Source organism: Muntiacus reevesi, chromosome 6, assembly GCF_963930625.1.
Source record: "Muntiacus reevesi chromosome 6, mMunRee1.1, whole genome shotgun sequence".
Taxonomy (NCBI): domain Eukaryota; kingdom Metazoa; phylum Chordata; class Mammalia; order Artiodactyla; family Cervidae; genus Muntiacus; species Muntiacus reevesi.
In genome coordinates this window covers 110,196,885-110,211,136 of record NC_089254.1, presented here as the reverse complement: position 1 = coordinate 110,211,136, position 14,252 = coordinate 110,196,885, and the positions used below count along the sequence as shown (strand labels likewise).

The following is a 14,252-nucleotide window of genomic DNA, read 5'->3' as shown; positions in this document are numbered from 1 at the left end:
GGCCGAGTTCACGGGTTCCCCGGGCAGGTCCTGTGAGGATAATACTCTCTGCAGAGCTATTCTTGCATCTCTGGCTGATTTCATCCAGTGAGGAATCCTTGAAATCGGATGGAAAAGAATCTTCTGCCGTTTCTTTATGGAAATATTTCACGTAGCATGCTGCTGTGAAAGATGACTGCATCAGGAGCAATGGCTTCTATTTTCAGAGAAGTCTTTCCCCAGGTCTGGGTCTCAGGACAAACTGTGTAATTTAAAATTACTTTCAGATTGCTTGTGCCTGCGTGCTAAGTCGCTTCAGTCGTGTCTGACCTTTTATGACCCTGTGGACTGTAGCCCGCCAGGCTCCTGTCCGTGGGATTCTCCAGGCAGGAATATTGGAGTAGGCTGCCATTTCCTCCTCCAGGGGATCTTCCCGACCCAGGCATCAAACCCACATCTCCTGCATCTCCTGCAATTGGGAGGCAGGCTCTTTACCACTAGTGCCACTTTACTTGCGGAGAAAAAGAAAGCAATGGATTTAAATTAGTAATTTTTTTTAAAAGAAGCATTCTCCCTCTCTTCTTCCTCCTCCTCCACACACACACAGATCATTTTTCTCCATGGACCGGGAAAACATTCTTTATCCAAGACTGAATTCTTTGCTTTGTGGCAAAAAGTATTTCTTCCATTCTAGTGTTTGGGGTTAATTTGGTAACAAATCAGCGATAGACAATTTGACATAACTAAAGTCAGGGTTTTGATCCATGTCAAGATAATAAGGGCTCTTGGGAACTCAAGATAATAAGATCACTTTCACAGAGGACCTTCCTCTCCATGAGTTTAAAAATCACGCCCCCAGGAGCAGTAGATGACAAAAGGCCCAGTTGGGCTAATGCCGTGATGTTGATAGGATGTGCGCCTTGTCTGCAAGGAGTTGAAAGCGGCAGAGGGCATCCCCTCTCTGAAAATAAACATTCCCATGACTGGAGCTGCATAGTTTATTGTCTACAAAACACAGGGATCTGAAGGTGAAAGTCAAACCTAAGACCGACCAAACCACCGCCATCATCAGCAGTGAGACCTGCGCTTAGCCATTGCCACTGAAGGGTAAGAACCAATTTTCTTAAAGGGTACATATTTCTTTACATTTTTAACTGACTCTGATTATATGAATTGTTACAGCCACATTTTTACACATATTTCAAACTCCTAAGAATCTGTACATAACCGAGAAAAGTGGTCTATTTTTTTTTTTATGAGAAATCCGACAGGTCAGCTGGCCAGGCTCATGTGAGTGAATCACTTGAGCTCAGCTGACATCAGAGGTGCCCGGGGAGCCAGACAGACTGAGGGATGAGACCTGGGGTTCAGGCGGGGACACGGGCTGTGCAGGCTGAGGACGCCTCGCCTCTGCCAGTGCGGAGACGCTGCCCGTTTCTTCCGCCCCAGGCTTCGCTTTTCTGCCTGCTGACCTTCTTGCTCACGTGGTCTTTCTTCAAAAGGGTTCCACACAACAGGTCGGATTTCTACTCCCTAAAAGCAAGCATGCCTGCGCTCCCTCGCTGGACTGAGGGCTTGGCACGGCCAGCAGGCGGTCCAGCCACACAATTTCAGATGGATTCCCGGACTGTGCTCACTGGGACCTTGGCACTCAGCACTGTCAGTTCCTCAACTCTCAAAACACAAGCTTCCCCCTTTTCTCGGGGTTTCTGGAGGAGTTGGGGGAACGGGGATGGCACTTTGAAGTTCATGTTTGCTTAATGCAAGGAAGAAGGGATTTTATTTTATTTTTTAACTTTAATTGGAGGCTAATTACTTTACAATATTGTGGTGGCTTTTACCATACTTTGACATGAATCAGCCATGGGTGTCCATGTGTTTCCCCATCCTGACCCTCCCTCCCGGAAGAAGGGGTTTTAATGCCAAACCAAGAAAACACAGTGACGTCTTTCCAAAGCCGTATGAGGCTCTGACCCAGCCTTTGGAACATCTGGAGCAGCTGCCTCTAGTTCCATCTTAGGAGCGAGCAGACAAAGGGCTGAGGTTACAGAGCAGAAGCCCAGCTCCGGGACCTTCAGTCCAGGTGCACGACGTCACTGCCACTTTCTGGCAGGACAGGAACTCTCAGGGGTATCTTTCTACCCAGACGACGACTCCACTGCTCCCAGGCCCGGGGCCCCTCCTGCAGCTGGCAGTGTGTGCTGGGAGCCCACGGAGGGGGCCACGCACAAGGCCGGGAGCGGGGCTCGCCTGCGGCCGTGGTCCCTGGCCGTGGCCCGAGACTGCTACACACAGGGCCCCGGGGTTCTCCTCCCGTCTGGCCTCTTAGCAGTTCTGTACCGAGTACGTGATGCTGTGTAATTTTATTTAGGTCGGGATCCCTTATGTGCTTCAGATGCCTGTTTGTCAAATCAAAACAGAACAGCATCAGTGTTAGCGTTACTCTCTGATATCAAACAGAATGCAAACTGTAGCTCGAGGCCGCATAGGCACCCAGGCTGAGTGGATGTACCAATTAAATCTACCTCCGACGACCAACAATGCCGGTCATCAGGTCATCCCCCAACCTCTCAGCTGATCAATACCACCCTGACTATGTGCTTCAGAGGGCCTTCAACCTGAGGAGGACGAGTTACTTCTGTAAAATGCAGGGTGCGGCGCTCAGTTCAGAGGTTGCCTAGCAGTTCTTGTTGGATTGAAGTGCAGAGCAAAGCGATGTCACAAAGAGGAGGCTGTGCTTGGAGCCGGAAGTGCCGACAGGAATCCTGGCCAACCACCAGCTGGACCGGAAGCAGGTTACTCCAACTGCGAGTCTCAGGGTGCTCATCTCTGAAGTGGGCTGTGACTTACACCCCATCATTGTACGACTACAAAATACGTTATGATATGTTCAAGTCCCCATATCAGACGCATAATAAGTTACTCACTAAATGTCTATAAATGCAGTCAAAGGTTCGTGCATTCATTGATAAATGAAATAAAGAGGCATGGGAGCAGAAAGGAATATGCTAGAGAGTGCACGGCAGGGTTTTAAAGACACATAAACTGTGGTTTTGTGGGATCTTTCCTCAAGGCTCGGATGGTAAAGTGTCTGCCTATAATGCCATTAGACCTAGGTTCAGTCCCTGGGTCGGAAAGATTCCCTGGAGAAGGAAATGGCAACCCACTCCAGTACTCTTGCCTGGAAAACCCCATGGACGGAGGAGCCTGGTGGGCTACAGTCCACGGGGTCTCAAAGAGTCAGACACGACTGAGCAACTTCAGTTAACCTTATAAACCATGGTGCTGGAGAAGACTCTTGAGAGTCCCTTGGACAGCAAAGAGATCCAACCAGTCCATCCTAAAGGAAATCAGTCCTGAATATTCATTGGAAGGACTGATGCTGAAGTTGAAACTCCAATACTTTGGCCACCTGATGCGAAGAACTGATTCATTGGAAAAGGGCCCGATGCTGGGAAAGATTGAGGGCAGAGAGGAGAAGGGGATGACAGAGGATGAGATGGCTAGATGGTATCATGGACCCAAAGGACATGAGTTTGGGCAAACTCTGGGAGATAGTGAAGAACAGGGAAGCCTATCGTGCTCAGGTCCATGGGGTTGCAAAGAGTCAGACACATCTGAGCAACTAAACAGCAACAACAAAACAGAGGAACAAGGAAAGGATTCGATTCCAGGGACCAAGGGGACAAAAACAGAAAGTGGCATGAGGCTGACTCCTGTGGAGCGAGAGCGCGCCTGGGAAGGGGCCTTTGGATGAGATGGTGCATAGCTGAGTGGACAGAGCCTGGAAGCTGTGTGGCGTTCAGACGTGCTGAGGTCAGCGGAGGGAACTGCAGGCAGAGAACCAGAGGAAAGACGCCGAGGGCTAACCTGCGGACAGAGGGAGGGGACAGACCAGGGGCCGGCAGCACCCTCGGGGGCCACGCTCATGGGTCTCGCAGGAGGCCTGCCCCGGGCTTCAGTCCTGGCTCACGGAGCAGGCTGATGCGACAGGCCCTGGGCCCCGGCGCTCGCCCCGAAGTGTGGGAACGTCCACCATCTTGGTGGATGGAGGAGACAGAGCTACGGGGGACGATGCTGACTTCCAGTGCAGACAGGCAGAAGCCTGAGCGGCTTCTTCGTCTGGGCGCCTCAGCCCCGGCAGGGCGTCGACCTTGCCCCTGAGTGTCCAGCAGCCTTGCAGGCGGCGCAGCGGGCCAAGCTGAGTCCTGGGAGCCTAGAGCCTCATGTGAGCAAAGAGTTGTGTCATCTCCACTGAAGGCTGTGCTATTCAGGTCTGGGAACCAGAGCTTCTCGATGACGAAATGCCACAGCTTTTGTTCTTTTGTCCATCGCCAGCAGCTCCAGAAATAAGTATTGGTCCATACACAGTCTGAGCAGGACTGTGCAAAATCATTGCCTTCCGGGAGGGCTAACACTGCCTGCTGTCTCCTTCACACTGCTGCAGTCAAGATACAGCAAGAGAACAGACAGGAATGCCTGAGCAGGCCCATGATGCCCTTTGCCGGCCCAGCAGGGAACTTCAAGGTCAGAGGCATCCTTAAGGATGCTGGATGCTGGGCGTGCAGCTCCGCTCTTCCTCTCAGCCAGGAAGCAGCAGGTGGCCCCAGGGCAGGGCCATGCTCCTGGACCTGGTCCTTCCTCCAGGACTGGCAATTCTCAAAAAGAAAACCCCTCATCCTAGATCTGTCTAGAAGCGAGCGATGATGCTCGGGGCAGAGCCTTCTTAACCGCTTGCAAGCCTTGTGCTGGGGCTGCCCGTTAACAGCCTCTTCAGGAAGTTTCCACCCTCCCTGCCACCGACTTCCCCAAGGACTTGTCATTACAGAGCACTGCAGAGGGGACGATCACGGGGAGCAGCCTGCGAGGTCCCCGAGTGCCTGTGTTCGGGCAGGAGAGGAGGCCTGACACTCTATCCTGGGCGGGAATCCGAGCAGACAAGTCAGCTGGCCTCTCCTGGGGACCAGGTGGACGGTAGGGGGTTGGAAACCCCCAGCCTGATGGGGGGAGGCGTCTAAACAGTTCAGCCACCTTGGATAACCATCTGGCAGCTTCTCGCCAACTGAAACATACGTTTACTGTATGACCCAGTGATTCTACCTCTAGCTATTTACCCAAGAAAAATGAAAACATGTGCCTATAAGAAATTCTGTATGCGAACGCTCACAGTTTTCTTCATAACAGCCTCAAGCTGGAAACCACTCAAATGTCACATGGCAAATGCATAAACAAGTGACTGTCTCTCCACTCACTGGGCCACTTCTCAGCAATAAAAGGAACGACCTGCATGCGTCGGCAACAACGCAGGTGAAACTCAAAAGCAATTATGCTAATGAAGAATCCTGTCACCCAGGATTATGTAAGTATGACTCCATCCACAAGACAGTCTAGAAAAGGCAAACCTAGAGGGGTGAACGCCAGGGCAACCACGGCGGGTAGAGGGCAGGAACGTGGGCTACTTTGGGGAGACAGAAATCTTCCCTGTCTTGGTTGGGGAGGTGCTTCTATGATTGCACCCATCAGTCAACACTTCATGAAAATTTCTCACTGAAAAATATGGGTTTTACTATTAGTAAGTTATGCTGCAGTGACCGGTATCTGTTTGTCTTTCCAGGGTCTGGGTGACCACCCGTCCTGCTACCCTTGAGTCCTGCTTTTCTGGATGAGGCTACTACCCTTGACGTTTAATCTGTGCCAATGTCACCAGCATAAATGAGGGAGGCAGCTTTGTGTCCAGCCCCCAGTGGGGACAGCCTAGAGCACAGAGAAGGTGACGTGAAGGCAAAGCAGAAGAGATGATGCAGCAGGTGACTCGTGTGGCCTGCCTGCTGTCCATCCCGGGCTAGAACAGACGGGCTCGTGGGGGTGCAGCAGAGCGGAGTGGATGCCCTGCTGCAAACGCCGGGGGGCTTGGCCTCGAGGGGACTCTTTGGGAAGAGGTCTGTGAGTGGGAGCAGTGCTGACCTCAGGGATGCAGACAGAGCCTTCTCAGGTGACCGGCTCTCAGGCCTGGCTGAAAGGGTTCCGCATGCTTGCCTCTAACTCTGCGTGACTGAGAACACGGCCTGTGACTCTTCAGAAGAGACAGAGCAGCAGAGCTCCGGTCAGTCCGTTCAGTTGCTCAGTCGTGTCTGACTCTGCGACCCCATGGACTGCAGCACGCCAGGCCTCCCTGTCCATCACCCACTCCCGGAGCTTGCTCAGACTCACGTCCATCGAGTCGGTGATGCCATCCATCCATCTCACCCTCTGTCGTCCCCTTCTCCTCCTGGCTCCAATCCCTCCCAGCATCAGGGTCTTTTCCAATGAGTCAGCTCTCTGCATCAGGTGGTCAATATATTGGAGTTTCACCTTCAACATCAGTCCTTCCAATGAACACCCAGGACTGATCTCCTTTAGGGTGGACTGGTTGGATCTCCTTGCAGTCCAAGGGACTCTCAAGGGTCTTCTCCAACACCACAGTTCAAAAGCATCAGTTCTTTGGCTCCAGAGCGCACCAATGGGAACAGGCAACTCCAGGCTGAGACACCAGGTGGCGCTCACGTCAAACTCCAGCCCAGACAGGCTCCATCTCATCTCCACGGTGTGGATGTCTGTGTTCTAGGGCCTTTACTGCCTATCATTAAGTAAATCTCCAAGGACACTGTCGGTCGGAGACCTGCCTCTATCTCTCTGCTGAGACGACAAGGAAATCCATGCTGGTCGCTTCTTTCCAGAAACAGAAGTTTCGCAGCTTCAAAGAGGATCCTGGGGTCACTGGTGCTGACAGGCAGCGAGGAAGGTGGCAGGACCAGCTGACTCCAGGTCCTGGAACTAGAAACTGAACAATGCTCTTTTGAGGTCCCGGCCTCCTAGACTCTGGTCTGAGTGATTTGGGGGTGGGGCCCAGGCCTGCTTCTCCTTATACTCAACAATCTCATTTAATTCATTAATTCACTCCACCTGTGTCAGTCAACATCAACGCACCCCCTCCCACACTGGGAAGAGTTCAAGGACGACAACGTGCAAGTTTAGGTTCCCCAAGGCGCCTGATGAAATGATGCACCCCCATCTTTTCACCTCATTTCCAAACGGGTTTGCTTGTTTGAAAGTCTTTAGACGTGGGGGGGGGGGGGGGGCGGTTTTTTAAGGGCAGAAAAGGACTCAAAGGAAAGGAATGGTTGAAACAGCCCCCCTTTGACTGTGGCTGACGGCTTGTCTCCCAACAGCTCAGACCTGCAGAGGCAGCCTCTCCGGCGGTTATTCTTGGGCATCCCTGTTCTCACCCCAGGCCACAGACAACTGGGACACGGCCAAGCCCCTCCCAGCAAGCCCCACTCTCTGACACCTAAGAATTCAGGAGAGCAATGGATCAGGCAGTAAATGCATATTAAAACATTTCTAAACACGCTGTCCATAAAAAATTACATATTGACAACAAAAGAGCAATTTAAAGCAAGGATACATTTCAGCCTGAAATGGGAGGCAATCTGACTCCAGAAGCTCGGGGAGGCTGGAGGCGGTTTTAGAGGAGAGGGTTTTGATATCAGGCCTTGAAGGACCAGAAGGATTTGGACGCAAGACGCACAGTGAGTGGCACGCACGTTTCTGGCGTTAGTGTTGTGGGGGTGGGATAAAGGATAGGGTGAGCCAAGACGGGACCACCTTCTGTCTGCGTGTGGTGATAGCGCATCACTGAAGTGGTCCTTCAGGGAAGACTGCTTCCTGGCACCTGGAAGGCATCACGTGCATCTTTCTCCCACCCCACCCCCTCACTGCAGGCGAGAGCCATGGATCGCAGCGTCCTCCCCCACAGAGCTCAGGCACAGCTTTAAACTCAGCTCCAGGAAGCCATTAGAATTGATCAGAGCTGGCCCCGAGTAGGAAATTTACTTTCTGTCCAGGGGTAGGGAAACTGTGGGGAGAGTGACTAATTAGATTTGGCTGCATAACAGGAGGCCTTGGTTCCCCCCCGAAGGAAGCCTGTAGGACTTTGGGCACACCAGAACAGGCACTTATCCGCACCATTTCAATATCCTACAGAACTTCATAACCTTTCCATGAACCCCATGAGTCAGGCATTTTATTTCCATTATATAGACGGAGTAACAGTGCCCAGAGAAGCAAACTAACTCTTCCATGATTACACAGGTAAAGAGGCTGACTGCGGATGTATTCCCACATCGATTTGATTCTAAAGCTCATTCTTTTGATGGTGCTGGCTAACTGCTTGTAATTCAGGGGAAGAAGGGAGAGAAGGGGGAGACCTCGTGGGGAGGGAGAAGGAGAAGCAGCTTAACTGAGATCCAGCCCCACAGGTCTCGGAACTGTCCCCAGTGCTGAGGTTCTGGGACGGCCAGTAACGGTAGGACCCTGCCCTTTCAGTCTCTGAGTCATGTCTGACTCTTCTGCGACCCCCTGGACTGTAGCCCACCAGGCTCCTCTGTCCCTGGGATTTCCCAGGCAAGAACCCTGGAGTGGGTAGCCATTTCCTTCTCCAGTGGATCTTCCCGACCCAGGGATGGAACTTGCATCTCCTGCACTGGTGGGCAGATGCTTTACCACGGGGCCGCCTGGGACGTCTTGCAGGCCTTGCTAGAGGCACGTAGAACACCGCTCTAAGGACTCTCTATTATCTTTCGGCCTCATGTTGGCCCTTCCTAAAGATACACAGACAATCCTGTTCACGCGACTCCTGGCAGCTCTGCAGAGTGAGTGAGTCCAGCAAGCAGCGTCCTGGAGAAGGAAGTGCTGGACCACGGACACTGCTGGGGATTCTTACCGCCGGCCTCACAAACTCACTACCTTGAATCTCCTCACGCATCAGGCTCGACTCACAACAGGCACAGGCTGCCGAAGATTTATTAGAGGGGCATGGAACATAAAGCCTTGAAACCCCTCTTCACTTTCTGAGCGAACACCAGACACCCACCGTCACAGCCGGGTGTTGTACCCTGAGCCCTCCCGCATCGCACACCTGCCCTGCTCCCCGCCAGGCCTCCTAACTGACTCCAAGCCCTACTCACCCCTTTCCTGCCCTCCGCTCTACACACACGCACAAAGCTAACCTAAGCCTGCTGTCTGCACCACGCCTCTCTTAGGCTCGGTGTTCAGCGTGTTCTTCCTGTGAGACCCATGGCACTCAGCTGGGGTTTAGATCTTCCACACTCCAGGTTCACCCCAAACCCACCCAGTCCCGTCTTCCCCCACGCAGAGTCCCAGGAGAACGGCCCTGCTCAGGCCTGGCCTGGCACCCCACTAATTCCAGGAAGATGCTGGTTCGCTGAAAAGGTCAAGCTCGTTTAATGACTCACCCGACCTGGAGTATCTCCTCTCGGTCTCCATCTACTAAACCAAACAAGATGCAACTTGCTCAACTGTGAGGCTCCACTCAAGCCAGACTTCCTTTCTGAGATTCTTTACGGCATCTCTTCCTTTGTGTTCAGTGTTTAAAATACCCATGTGAGGCATTTAATTTTATATTGTTATATAAGTAACGAGATCCAACCAGTCCATCCTAAAGGAAATCAGTCCTGAATATTCACTGGAAGGACTGGTGTTGAAGCTGAGGAAATTCCAATACTTTGGCCACCTGCTGATGCAAAGATGTGACTCATTTCAAAAGACCCTGATGCTAGGGAGGAGACAGGATGAGATGGTTGGATGGCATCACCGGCTCAATGGACATGAGTTTGAGTAAACTCCGGGAGTTGGTGATGGACAGGGAGGCCTGGCATGCTGCAGTCTATTGGGTTGCAAAGATTCAGACACAACTGAGCAACTGAACTGAACTGAACTGATATGGCTGTGTCCTTCCTTTTCAACAAGATTTTGAACTCCTTAAGGACAGAGACCACGCTTTGTTGCTCAATACAGCATTTCAGTGTTGACTTTATCTTTTCCGCTTCCACTGGAAGTGAAACCAGAAAGCCTTAGAAATTAATTGCAGCAAGTAAGGTTGAGATGAGATTAAAAAAAGAACTTATTGAGCACTGAGAATTGCAGATTATTGGGGCTACAGACATCACTTTTAAGACAGAAATGAAAATCACATAGGCATTTTAATCACCTGAGTGTCATGGAATAGGTCTTAGCTTTGAAAAATTTTTAAAGGGAATTTTATTATGGTAGGGATTATATCATTCCTCTCCTTGTAACAGAAAGGATTTGAGCTGGGCTAGAAAATAAAGTATGATAAAATTTAATTATGAGACTACAAATACATATTGGGGGCATATTATAATATGAAGAAATAACATTCCCAGGCAGTCACTTGGAGCAAAATTCTCTGCTGTGCACTGCACATGTATCATTGCCCTTAATTCCTGTCGGGTGCCTATGAAGTGGGCACTGTTAACATCTTTATAAAAACGTGGGCACGAAGCTCCGGAGAAGCACAGCGGCTCTCGAGGTCACACAGCCTAGAGTCAGCTGCCAGCTGGGACTCGCATTCAGGTCTGCGTGGCCCCCGGCCTCGGTCTGTGACCCCCGCGTCACGAGGTCATGCAAGCTGCTGCGCGCTGCGGAGTGCTCTCAACCTAGGTGTCCATTTTCTAAATAAACGGAATGCTCTTCTATGTGCCAGCCTATGAAGTTAGAGAGTAACCCTGGGCAGAAGGAATCTGTGTCTCAGTTCATTCTTTCCACAGATGTGACTTCATAAGTCAGCCAGAATCCCACAGGAGTCCAATTTTGTGCAGTAAATAAGCAAGGTTAGGGCAACAATATCCACAGAAGATGACCTGACGTGTTCCCCAAAATAGCTTCACATTCTTCTCAGTTTCTGTTCTATTATTGCTCTTTTGCCAAATCCCAAAATGCCAGGGCTACCTAATTAAGGGGTATGCCAAATTTTTCTTAAAATTGGAGTCTGTTATGGAAGGATTGAGTTTCTCCAGCCCATATGATTTCCAGAATGATCTTAACAGATATGAAAAATTGAGAATTACATAGAAATACAATTTTTTAAAGAAAAACATTGAAGTCTAAGGGAAAACTAACCCAAGAAAAAACTCATGTCAGAAAAACTTAAGAAACAGCACATCTACCAAAAACTGCTATGAAAACCCACGACGGACCCTTAACAGAGAACATCTAGCTGGCTACCATCTCTATCAATCTCTCTCATGAAGTGCTGCTTTATTGGCTGTAGTTCCGATATAAACATTTAGTAAAATACTTTATGTTAAAAAATAACTAGCTTTAATTCTGGCTAACTAAACAAATCTGTGTAAAAGACACATGTCCTCTGGGAACACAGCTTTTGAAAATTTAGTACGTGAAAGTCAAACACCCCTACCACGAGGCCCTAGATCCTTGAGCAGATGAGAATTCAGCCGGCTCGGGGTTCTCATATGACTCAAGCCAGTGCATGCGCCCTGGGGTCTACCCCAGGCTCCAGCTGCGGAGGTCAGACCTGGGGATGGAGGGGCTTAAACACGGGGCAGGGGGGCCTCCATCTCGCTCGTGAGAGAGGCAGAAGAGAGGGCACACCCACCCCAGATTCTTCCGTCACTGGGAAAAAGGAAGGAAGCCAGAGTTTAGAGGGCGCTGAAAAATTAATTCGGGTCATCTCTGTGATTGTTCGGAAAGCCTGAAGCTAAGGGAGAAAATCCAAGTTATAAATGCCAAGTAATCCCACCCTGCAGATCGAATGGCCTCGGGCTGGAAGTGAGGGACTGCGGGGAGAGAGGGATGAGAGGAGAGGTGAGAAAAAGGGAGAAAAAGATACATGTCTGTGGCTCCAGAAATATCAAGAGGAGCTCGAGTATGTTCTGCCCTATGAGTAAATGCTAATTTAAATGTTTTCATAGAGACATTCCTATTTAAAGACACAACTGTGCTTTCCTCACCCTCCCAAGCCCGCCTACAGGCTTGGCCAGCAGGCAGGGCCCTGGCACAACCGCCTGAGCTCAACAAGCCTCTTTCGGACACTGAAGCTGCAAAAGCTCGAGGCCTAAAGGCTCACCCTGTTTGGAAATCCACTGTCTCATTAATACAAAGAAGACTTTGACGATACTCGAAATTCATTCATTTATTGTTCATAAATGACAAGGAAATCAACCCTGAATATTCACTGGAAAGACTGACGCTGAAGCTGAAGAGCCAATACTTTGGCCACCTGATGCGAAGAACTGACTCATTGGAAAAGACCCTGATGCTGGGAAAGATTGAGGGCAGGAGGAGAAGGGGACGAGAGGGGGACGACAGCGGGTGAGATGTTGGATGGCATCACCGACTCGATGGACATGAGTTTGAGCAAGCTCCGGGAGATGGTGAAGGACACGGAAGCCTGGCGAGCTGCAGTCCATGGGGTCACAAAGAGGCAAAGAGTGGGACACGACTGAGTGACTGACCAACGACAACAAAATGATCTTATGATAAAGAGGAGGACTTGGGTGGTCAAACAATGAACGCCATTCTTGGAGATGCCTCAGTTTACGTGATGATGAGATGAATCATAGAGGTCCTCACCCACCAGAGGCTGTTTCCCATAAATGCGGCAAGTACTCTATTACAGCTTTCAATCCTATGAAAGTCTTTATGTAACTGAGCAGGACCCTATGGGGCCTTCCTGGAAGAGACCCCTCCCCAACCCATGTGCTCCACCAGCCTCTTGTCTGTAGAAAAACTGTAGCCTGCCTAGGTTTTCCTCAAGTTCCCAAGAGTAAATTTAATCTGAGACGTGAGAAGATGCAAAAAGAAAGGAAAAAAGTCAAACAAGGTGACATAATAATACTTTAGCCATTAATCAAAGTCAAGGACTTTTAGCTCCTCCTGGAGGGCTACGGATCGTACTCCGAGCCACATCCTCTGGGCTGTCTTGCAGATGCTGACGCCCCCACCAGGCGGGATAAGGTAACCGTATGCAGCACACAAGCCCAGTGGCGCCAGAGCAGCTGGAACCAGAAGGATACGCTGACGCTTACTCACCTCACCACCAGTCCCTCAGAAGACCGTCCGTGAGCTGGTCACGTAACCCACAACCCCCCTCCCTCACCCTGTCTTTAAAAACCCTTTCCTGAAGCCTTCGGGAATCTGGGCCTTTGAAGCACCAGCCGTCTGAACTCCTTGCTTGGCACCTGCTATCAACGTGCACTTTCCTTCCCCACGGCCTGGTGTCAGCAGATGGGCTTTATTGCACTTGGGCAAGCAAACCCACGTTTGGTTCGGTAACACTTGGGAAAGCAAGCCATCAGCACCGTTAAAAGTCTGATGTCTACGGCTACCGTGTAACACCCACGGGGGTGTCTGAGGTGGACGGTGAGCCCAGGCTGTGTTGGCGTCCAGGTCTCCTGGACACCAGCCATGAGAAGACCGGACAGAGGAGGACAACGATTTCCTTGCAAGACTGACGTGCTAGGGTGAACACGCATGAGACCCAACCAATACGTGAAGGCACTGCTGATCACCGTGGTTGTTTAAAAACACAGGAAGCAGCTCACTCTCTGCTGACAACCTCGACGGGGGGATTATCACCCTCATCGTGAGCACTGAAACCAAGCCTTCAGCACAGACCACCTTGTCCTCAGGTTTGCAGTCCGTCTGGCAAACTCTCATGCCAGGAGAACATATTTCTAAATGCTAACTGATGCAGTAAAATATGTACACCATGTGTCAAGCACAAAATGCTCTTAGAGTTTTGAGCTTTACAAATTTATCCTTCATCTAGGATAAATTCTATTGCTCCCAGAAGGGGTAGATAAATCTCAAGGCATAATTATACCCCTGCTGGCAGTGACCTTTGAAGGTGCATATCTGCTTGAAAAATAATAGAATACTCCCTCCTCTGTGAAAGACATTTGAGTTTCTATCTGAACTAAGCTTTAAATAAAACATGCCCATGGATACTTTATTTTCACAACAGGGGGTCATCTTTAGTTTCTTGGAGCTTGATTTTTCTAATATTCTAACAGAAGCGATTAATCACATTTTGCCGCATATTTACAGGCATCCTTTATTTATCTGAAGTCCAAAATGAAGTTATTTTCTCCATGCTTGTTTTCCAAGGATATGCCCATATTCTACCCAACTTAGCTGTGAAACATCCACTGTGTGATCAATGCCCTCCTACAGAACAATATTTTTTTTATCAACTCCTGCTGTTTGTTTGCATTTGCTTAGGAAAATTAGGATGCCTCCCCCTAAGTCGTCCCGGGAAACCACACAATATTGCCAGCAGCACAACCCAATGTCTTTGAACATTTCCTGAGTACCTCACCTTGTCAAAAAAAAAAGTGAGAGAAACCGTGGAAGGTAGAGATGAGGACAAGAAGGAGGGTGGCGTGGGGGTG

General features: G+C 50.2%; 1 protein-coding gene across 1 annotated transcript in view; it reads right to left on the bottom strand.

Moving 5' to 3' along the window:
* Nucleotides 1-14,252, bottom strand: part of DPP6 (dipeptidyl peptidase like 6) — a 778,594-nt gene that overhangs the window by 181,225 nt on the left and 583,117 nt on the right. The gene's annotated exons all lie outside the window — the stretch shown is intronic.